Consider the following 10990-nt stretch of genomic DNA (forward strand, 5'->3'; position numbering starts at 1 on the left):
GAAGTGGAAATATTGTTATGTGAGGCACATTGTTTGTGGCTGACAAATTTCTGAGCCACCAGAATAAAACACTAATGTTTAATGTAACTCATAATTTTAAGGCATTATTGAGGGAAGAAGGAAGGAAGAAAACAAATATTTATGTAGTACCTACTATGTGCCAGGCACTGTGCTTAGTGCTTTACAGTTAATATCTCCTTTGAGTCTGACAACAATTCTGCAAAGTAGGTGCTGTTGTTATTTCCATTTTTCATTTGAAGAAACTGAGGCAGTTGGGCTACTGAGTCATACCTACTAAGTGTCCGAGGCTGGATTTGAACTCAGGTCTTCTATGTTGTCCACTAAATCACTGAGCTAACTCAAGAGAAGATTCTATGTGACTCTAAAAATTGCTTTCTAGTCTTCAGACCTCCTCTTCTACTGTATCACAACCTTTCTAGTATGGGGGAATGGAGGGAAGTAATGAAAGAGGCCAGCTTCTCATCTAAGATGCTAGAGAGTCTCCACGTAATAGAGAATGGCCGTCTGACAGCTTATGAGTCATTGATCTGATTGAAGTAACTAGTGGGAACAGAATAAAGAGGGGTGGGAGAGTTGTGAGCAGTGGGTGTTAGCTGCCATTCACCTCATGCTCTTCTTGCTGTGATGGCAGGAGAGTTTTAGCTGCTCCTTTGACAACTGGTTCACTTTCCTTGGACCTCTCTTGTCCTGATTCTAGGTTGGTCAGTTATCCTGTCCCTACCCCATTCTTATACTGTCTTGTCTCACAAAATGTTCGTCTGACACCAAGACATAGTTGGTGGAGCTGTGTGCTGTTCAATTCTTCTATTAAAAACCATTTGATTTATATGATTACATGCCCTCTGATCTATCAGTTCTCAAAGAAGTCAATGATAAAATAAAAGGTCCTGTAGGTAATAATAAATATTAACAGATGAATTTTCTATAGTAGCAAAAAGCTAGAAATAGATTGTCAATCAGTCAACAAACATTTATTAAGAGTTTACTATGAGAAAAGCAAAATTAGTTTCTACCCTTAAGGAACTTACAGTCTAATAGGGAGATAACATATAAACAAAATTACGTATAAAGATATATACAGTTAACATATACTTTAACATATTTAACATGTATGGGACTACCTGCCGTCTAGGGAAGGGGGTGGAAGGAAGGAGGGGAAAAGTTGGAACAGAAAGTTTTTAAAGGGTCAATGATGAAAAATTACCCATCCATATGTTTTGTAAATAAACAGTTAAAATAAAAAAAAGATATATACAGAATAGATGGAAGGAGATATGAGGAAGGAGGACACTAAGAGGTGAGTATAAGTCTATATGCTGGCAAATTTTAATAAATAATTCTTCAGGGGAGGGGAAAGATATACATTTGATATATTTTAAGTTTAATCTAACTAATTTTAAAGTTAATCTACCATTAACATTTTCTCTAATACTTTCTTAATTCCAGACAATCTAACAAAATTATATATCAATCATAAATTTGTAGTGATTTTGCCAATTTATGAGATGTTAATGATCACATTGAAAATTTAACAATCATCTCTTGAAAGTCTGTTTGTACTGGTTCTAGTACAGCCCAGTATACTAAGCACTGGCCATTTTTTTCTTTGTCCTTTGAATGCTGGGATTTGCCCCAAGAACATGTATATATCCTCAGAGTTTTTCTTCAAAAGACATCCCAAAATTTGCAAAAATGGTTTCTATATTTCAGAGACAATACTAATCTTTGACTGTCAAATTCAGATATTTGGAATGATTGCTTTGAAAAGAAAGCTTTTTTAATGTTTAAAAGGAGGGTGGATGGTAGGAGATTCTTGCAGAAGGTAGGATTTGAGCTAAAAATTGTGACATGAATAGGCTAGCATATTACAGCAACATAAGGAACAAGTAATTCAGAGGAACATGGGAAAACTTGAACAAGCTGTGTCAGTAAGAAGAATCCAAAAAACAGTACATTCAATAATACCAATAATGTAAATAAAAGCAATGGTAAAAGTTGAATTCAGGTCAAGTTCAATGGCCAATGTTGGTTCAAGGAGTTTAAGCTAAAACACACGTAAACCCTAATTTGACCTTAAGAAGAGTTGAGAAAATACACTTCTCTCCTCTCTTTGCAGAGGTCAAAAGGAACAAAGATTTAGAAATGAAAGATATCCTAGAGGTCATCCAGGGTAAACCAGACACATTCTGGGGGCAGCTCTGACTTCTGATTGTTCAATTTTCAGGGTAAGCAATTACATTTTGGAGAACTGGCAAATGCTACAAATTAGGGCTTGAGGTTCTGTTTTGTTGATTGACCAGGCTTAAGAAAGTTAATAGTACAGATTAAATTTAAGAGTGTCATAGACTTTTTAAGAGTGCTAGCTGCTAAACATTTATCAGCATACGACTGAGCATGAATCTCTCATTTAATAGATGAAGAAATTAATGCCCTTGGAAAATTAGGATACCCAAGGTCACAAAGTATTAAAACTCAGGGATTTGAACTCAATTCCTCTGACTCCAGAGCCAATAATTATTTTATATCAGATTATGGTCAATTGAGATTAATGTATTGATTGGATTTATTAAACTTCTCCCGTTCCCCTTTAATTTTCTGCTACAAGAGATGGCTGGTTAGGTAAGAGAGGAGAAGGGTATATCTAAAAATAAAGGCAATGTAAAAATAGTATCAATAAAAATAAGATTTTTGAGAGAAAACTAAAGAAATGGCAAACCTTGAGAACAGTGCATTTAGTGATTTTGCTTAAGCATTTTTTAAATAGAAAGGTTTTATGGAAGGTGGTGTTTATTGGAAAATGATTGATATGTGCAAACAAAATATGTCAGTTAAAAAAATTAAAAAGAATGTCATATCTTACAGATGCATAAATAGGATTCTGTCTTTCATATAGTGACATCCTTTGGCTATTCATTTTCCCTTGCCCTATTCTGTTTTTTTTTCTTCTTTTTTCTTCTTCTTCTTCTTCTTTTTTTTTTTTTCCTGAGGCTGGGGTTAAGTGACTTGCCCAGGGTCACACAGCTAGGAAGTGTTAAGTGTCTGAGACCAGATTCGAACTCAGGTCCTCCTGAATTCAGGGCTGGTGCTCTATTCACTGCACCACCTAGCTGCCCTCCCTTGCCCTATTCTGAACTTGTGGCTGGATAACTATTCTCTTTTACCCCAGGATGATGGGTAGATAAGGACTGAGAAAAAGATAAAAGAGGTTGAACAAAGGCTACCTGATTATTCACAGGTCTGAAAGCTAGTGTACATGCTCAGCTCTTGCTGGATATTGTCACAGGCTCATGCTGGGGGAGGTTCCTAGCCTAATGGAGGAACCACTTTCCCTTCCTGAGAAGGCGTCTGGTGATCTGCTAGGGGCACCTGCATTCTCTGCTGGAGCTGTTCACAAAGCTGCTTCCCAAATTCAACAGCAGGACTAGTCTTGTAAACTCGGGGAGCTTTTGACAGTTGGCAATGGTGTATTTTGGCGGGATGCACCCAGTAAATCACACAAGTATGCACACAGATTTCTTTTTGAACGTGGGAGTGCATTTATCAAACAGACAAAACTAAAATATATATTGGTTACTTTGGAGACCTGTTAGAATCAAACTGAATATGCTAGTTTCCCAAATAATCTCCTTTCTTGAGAGAAATTTTAATTCTAATAATAATAAATAGCATTTATACAATGCTTTGAGGATTGCAAAATGCTTTGCAACAACCCTGCGAGGTAGATGTGATTAATATTTTCCTTCAACAGATAAATTATCTTGGTGGAAGGAGGTCAAATGACTTACTTAGCATCACACAACTAGCAAATATCCGAGGCAAGATTTGAATGTAAGATCTCAAGTCTGGCACTGTTTCTATTTTATCCCCCCCCCCCCCACTGTCTCAAATACAAAATGCTAACCATTCCTTCACACAAACATTTACTCAAAAATAGATGAATGCAGGCTATGTCTTCCTAGGAATCTTAATGAACCATTGAGGTATCTGATCTATGAATCTATGATCTATGATCTATCTAGAAACCCAAGACTACAAGTCAGCCAATAAAAATGTAGCAGTCTCCAAATAGGGCACAGGAAGGATCGTTGTCGAGGGTACTAATATCTTCCAAGTCCTCCTAGTTGCAAAACCTTATCTTCCTCACCCTCATCCCTCTATACTCAATTAGTTGTCAAGTTCCACTGATCTGATCTTGTCAGCATCCATCCCTTCTTTCTTATTCATATATTCACTATGATAGCTTAGTGCTCAACCATCTCTTGCCTAAATATTGCAACAGCCTCTACATGGTCTTACTGCCTTCAGTCTGCTTTTCTGTGGAAAGTCAATTCTTCATACGGTTCCCAAATGAACCTTCTTAGTTAAGGTTCACTGTCCAGGTCACTCCCTTATATAATCATTATTTAAGTAGACTAAGAGACAGACTTTTTTGGGGTCTCTTCTTGGTCCTAATCATTATCATCTGCTCTTCATGGCTCTCCTCATCTTTTTTTAAAATTTATTTTTAGTTTTAAAAGCTATTTATTTTCAAAACATATGAGTAGATAGTTTTCAACATTCACCCTTGCAAAACTTGTGTTCCAAGTTTTTTTCCTCCCTGCCTTCCTCCCACTCCCTCCCCTAGACAACAAGTAATCCAATATATGTTAAATATGTGCAATTCTTCTATACATATTTTCACAATTATCATGCTGCACAAGAAGAATCAGATCTAAAAGGGAAAAAATGAGAAAGAAAACAAAATGCAAGCAAACAACAACAAAAAGTGAAAATACTATATTGTGATCTACACTCAATCCTCAAAGTCTTCTCTCTGAATGTAGATGACTCTCTCCATCACAAGTCCAGTAGAACTTACCTGAATCACCTGAAAAGAGCCACATCAATCAGAACTGATCACATAATCTTGTTGCTGTGTACAAAATTCTCTTGGTTCTACTCATTTCACTCAGCATCAGTTCATGTAAGTCTCCCCAGGCCTTTCTGAAATCACTCTGCTGATCATTTCTTATAAAACAATAATATTCCACAATAATATCCATATACCACCACTTAATCAACCATTCCCCAACTAATAGGCATCCACTCAGTTTCCAGTTCCTTATGGCTCTCCTCAGCTTGAAACTCTTTTGAATCCCAAATATTTGACAGTCATCTCTGGGGGCTTCCTTTCCACAAAGTCAGACTTCTGTTAGAACTGAGCAACCCCATCCCATATATGGCGGTTCTTCCCCTAGAAAGTATTCCTTGACAGCAAAGACTGTCTTTTCCATATGTATCCCCAGGACTTAACAACAGTGCAACTGGGTCCCTATTAGTGTGAATTATGAATGCCCTAAAGTGGTTGCATGTATTTGAATTCAAACTCTTCAAAGTTGTAATTATATAAAATATAGTAATTGGTTCCAGCCCAGTGGAAATATGCAGTATGAATTCAAACAACCTGAACATTTGAGATTCATTATTTATACTAATTGGAACCTGGCTATGCTTAGCAAATAGTAGGTACTTAATAAATACTTCATTCATTTATTTTCCCCTGTTTGTATGGGGAGTGAGCAGATATGCTACATATGGGTATTTGTGCCTAAATAGATAATCTAGACTAATGTTCCTCCCTCTCACAGAGTGTTTTTTCCAAACTAGGTTCAAGTGCCAGGCATGTTTCAGACTAAGTAATACCAGCAGGCTAGGGAAATCTAATATGGCTCCCAACTTGCACATACTTCCATAATAATGGGGATCATAATAATGCTTGAACTATCAACATTACAGACTTGCTGGTTTGTGGAAACTGGCTTGTGAATCTTACAGTAATCTATGAATGTCATTGTTAATGGCCTAGTGGAGAACAAAGGTATTCTGCTTCATTTACTATCTAGAGTCTTTTCTTTCAGTTTAATCACATTTCTGAGAGGAAAAAGAGCCTTTCTGGAACCTTAACTGTTGGTTTGCTTATGAAGGCACTCCCTCCACTTTCTGGAACTCAGCAAGATGTGAAATAGTATGTTTAGTGGTCACATTAGGTCTTCAGCAAACATATTGTCAATATTCTGCCATCTTGGAATTTCTGATTTAATGAGAAAGCCACAATACAAACTGTAAAATCTTCCAGACTGTTGTCATGGCACTAGCACAGAACAGAGATGGGATGCATTTGTTATTGCTATAGATAATCAACTTCCCAATATACCCTATCTTTGCCTCTTAATGTAGCACTAAATAACTGTAAGAAGAAAAGCAAAAAAAAAATAGTAATGTTAAGAGAACACGTGATTTCTAAATCATGTGTTCTCTTAACATTACTATTTTTTTTGTGAGAAAAATGTATTGATCCCAAAGACATATTGGATAGAGACAACTTGAGGATTATAAGCTTCTTAGAGAAGCAGAAAAATAAAAAAATAACCTTGAATACCACAATTCAAGAAATGAAATAAAAAATCTATCCAGAGTTTATGAATATAGAAAACAGAGCTCCAAAGGATTCACAGATCATCTGCAGAAAACCAAACACAAAACCAAAAACAACATCCCAAATGAACTCCTAGACATGTAGCTGTTAAATAAAGAGATTCCAATGACAAACAACATTTCTGCAAGCAACAGTGAGAAAGACCTTCAAATATAAAAAAAGGAGTTGAAAAACACAGGATTTTTCTGCACCTATTAAAAATACTAAAGGATAAAAAATGTTGAACGGATGATTTTTAGAAAAGCCTGGAAAGATTTATTTGAACTGATGCTGAGCAAAACAAATAGAACCAGAAATACACTGTACACAGTAACAGCAAGATTGTGCGATGATCAACTATGACAGACTTTGCTCTTCACAGCAGTTCAATGATTCATGGCAATTCTAATAAGTTTTGTGTGGAAAATACTATCTGAATCTAGAGAGAGAATGGTGGAGACCGAATGTAAATCAACACATGCTATGTTCATCTTTTTTTTTTTTTTTTTTGTTCTTTTTCTTCTGCTTTTTTTTTCTCTTGTGGCTTTCCCCTTTTATCTGATTTTTCTCTCTCAACATGATTCACAAGGAGATAGGTAAAAATATGCATGTACAACAAAAATATTGTTTTTACATATAATTGGTGAAAATAGTTTTTTAAAGTTATAGAAGAGAATGTAACAATGTATTTCAAAAAGTAAAGGAATAACCAAAAATGGTATGTCCTAAAAACCTGAGTCTGATCATCAGTTTAAAAAAATCTAGAGAAGCTATTTGACTTTCTCAAGTCCATTCAGCAATTTAGTCACAGAACTGAGTCTAGAACCTAGATCTCTGTATTCTTCCTACAACAAGTCATGAGAAAGAATTTCTGGGGATCGGTGGCTGAGCAAACTGAATTTTTAAAAGTTGATGGAGGATTTACTATTACAGGATACCACCTGTAAAACAAAGATGGAATAAATCATATTTCTTATTCTCAAGAAGTTTGTTATTCATCCTTTATTTTCAAAGAGGATCAATAACATCATGGTGCATGAATTGAATTTAAGTGAGGTAGAGTTTCACAAAGTCACCAGCCTAATTATCTCTTCCAGAGTCATTGAAGTCCAGTCACAAGACAAAAATCAAAATGATTGGCAACAACCTGAGCTGCAATGGATGACCTTGTCCTTGATGTCTGATCAAGCTCTAAGCACTCCATGGCAACTGCTTCAGCCACCTTCATAATTATTGGAACACATTGTTCTTATCTGCCCATTCCAGTGGGAGAAGTCTTTACAAGCATGATTGGGTTAGATAGCTCCTTAACTTACTAACAGGTTTGAGGTTTGTCAGTTACCCTCAGCCTGGCTTAGACCATCTACCAAAATGGTTTTGAGCACCTCATACCCTTTGCTAACCATATAAACTGTCAGCTCTCTCTGGTGGTTCCAGGAATATTTATAACTCTAGCATTGGGGATAGGAGATTTTAATTAACTGTAATGAAACAAAAGTTGTGGAAGGGAGGAGAGTCAGAGATAGGGAAGCTACAGGTTAGAACGGGCTCTAGCAGCATAGCTTTATCCAGTTTATCAATTACTCCCATCACCAATTACAAAGAACTAGAAGGCCATGCAAGGTCTTTTAGGCAGAATGGCCAAATGTGGTCTCCATTAGAGACACAGATAATTGGCTGATTTGCCTTTGTGAGATTTGACCCGTATGCTGGAAGCTCCTCATCCATGGCACAGGCAAGACCAGTTCTCAATGTCCAATTAAAAATTAAAAGAAATATCACATTTTAGAAAAAATGAGAACATTCTTTTTTTTTTTTTTTTACCACAATTAGAACTGACATTTGTATAACACTTTAAAGTTTCCAAGTCATTTTATCTACTTTATCTCATCAATGTTTCAAAAATAAGTCTGTGAAATAAGTTTTAGAGGTATATTATCAATGTCCTAAAGGGAAAGCTGAAGTTGACTTGAGAGACTTAGCTTTGGGACCCTACTCTTAAATTTAGATAGCTGACAATTCATAGGGCTTTTGAGATTTGTAAAATGCTTGATATGTACTTTAATATAGTCTGTGTTATCTTCTTTGATTCTCACAACAACCCCGTGAATTTGGTGCTATTCATATTCTTTTGATAGATGAGCTTTTGCCTTCATTTTGCCATAACTGGCTTCCATTTCTCAATATGGCCCCTATTTTCTCTCCCCCATAATTTTACAGAATCCCCAGAAGCCTGGGATCCAACCCAGCTTCTCTCTTCTGCTCTCCAACATAGGTGAGGACTTTTGCCTTATTTTATTGGGGTCCCAGCTCCTTCCCCCACTTCTTGGACATCTTCTAACCATAACCTTACTCTTCAACAATCCCCATCAATTCAGACCTCAATTTCCTTCTTTTCTGATAGGTGAGTCTTGGACTTATCTTGCCAGATCCAAATAAGTACTCTACTTCCTAATAGTTTTGTCATCATAATCCTTCTCTTTTTCTATTTCTACTCCACTGGAAGCTTAAGCTCAGCCCTTGGGTCTTTTTTCTGATATATAAGTTTTTCATTATCTTTCTGGGTTTCATTGGAGTATAAGCTCCCTGAGGGTAGAAACTCTCTTACTTGTTTGTAATTTTATCCCCGGCACTTTTGCACAGTGCCTTGGGCATAATAAGTGATTAATAAATGCTTTCTATAACTATGGGGCAGGAGACAAGAATGGGACTTAGGCTAAATGACTCAAGGATTCACAAAATATAAGGGTCTGAGGCAGGATGTGGACCCATCTGACTCCCAGTCTACCACTGCATCTTTTATACCTCCTATTAGCTGTCTGGCATGAGTAAGTCATTTTATTTCTTCAGACCTCAATTTTCTTTTCTGTAAAATGGGACTAAGGATACCTATATCAGCTGCTTCACAGGTGAAGAAAGAACTTATTGTGATGAAAGAATGGTATAGCCTTGAAAGCCTATAAAATTGTGATTTGTGAGCATTATTATTATTACCTTATTCTCATCATGATCATCATTCCTATTCTTATTGGATACTTGACATGGACACAAATTACCATCCTATAAGGCAGTATGTCAGAAGAACAAAGACGCATTCCAGAAAAAAGCATAGAAGAAATTCAAAGATGGAAAGATCACTTTTAGCTGGAGGAAACCTAAGAAAGCTTCTTGGACCATCTACATATTTAAGTTTATTTAACAACAAATACACATGTATTTTCCTCCTGGAGAGGAAGCATGGTACAAAGGCTGGAGTGCTGGGTATCAGGAAGATCTGCATTAGAAACCCATCTGTGACACTCACTAGTTGTATGATCCTAGGAAAATCTCTTAATGCTTCCAAGATTAATTTTCTCAATCCGTTAAATGGGGATAATGATACTTATAAGTCCCTCTCTAACAGGGTTTGTGAGGCTCAGATGAGATAATATTTGGAAATCATTTTTACCAGCCTTAAAGCGTCATGTGAGTCAGATGTTTCAATAAATCAACAATTTATTAAGCACCTATTATATGTCAGGAACAATTCTACCTAAGAGGGTGGTTGGGGGATCAAATGAGATAATATATATACATATATATATATATATACATATATATATATATATATATATATATATATATATATATATATATATATATATATATATATATATATATATATATATATATATATATATATATAAAGTACTTTATAAAACCTCCAAGCACTAGCTATTATTATCCTTACCCCCATTTTATAGATCTAGTAACTGAAACTACCCATGATCATAGAGCTAACAAGTAGCCACAGGAGGATTTGAACTAAAGTCTTGCTAACTCCATCAGCAACTCCATTCACCGTGCCAGTTAGCGGCCAATTGCAGAAGGGATAATAGGCAATGGAGAATCTATTCCAGGCACAGAAGCCACACTAAATCAAGGCACCAAGAGAAGGGAGGATCACATGAAAAAAAGGTAAATTGAGTAGATAAATTCTGAAGGGTTTACTAAAGGAAGAGCAAAAGTTGGAAGTAGCTCACTTGTGTGAGATACCTAATTTTGCCAGGAAACAAGGGGAGGTCTAGGGATGGATGAGATTACCCTGGTCTCAGTAATGTGGCTCCCAATCCATCAACACAATCAAGAGATTTATTCTATTTGATTCTAGGGGTCAGAACTGGGGACAATTTTGAAAATAGAAGTTTCAGACAGGCAAATTTATGTTCTGATTTGAGAAAAGTCTTTGGAAACAAAGCTATCTGTACTATTGCCAAACTGAGGTTTCCAGAATATAGGTTGACCATATATTACTCTTCTGCTCATGAAGCTTTGGTGGCTCCCCATTGCTTATAGGATAAAGTTTAGATTCCTCTATTGGGCTTTGAAATTCCTTCATAATCTAGCTCCAATCTATCTTTCCAGGCTTATTGCCCATTTATCCTTCCTCACACACTTTTATATTTCAGCTGAACTGAAATTATCTTCCCTGTTGAAAACATTTCATCTTCTTCCTCTCTGTGTGTCTTTGTTTCA

Source organism: Sminthopsis crassicaudata, chromosome 4, assembly GCF_048593235.1.
Source record: "Sminthopsis crassicaudata isolate SCR6 chromosome 4, ASM4859323v1, whole genome shotgun sequence".
Lineage (NCBI taxonomy): Eukaryota > Metazoa > Chordata > Mammalia > Dasyuromorphia > Dasyuridae > Sminthopsis > Sminthopsis crassicaudata.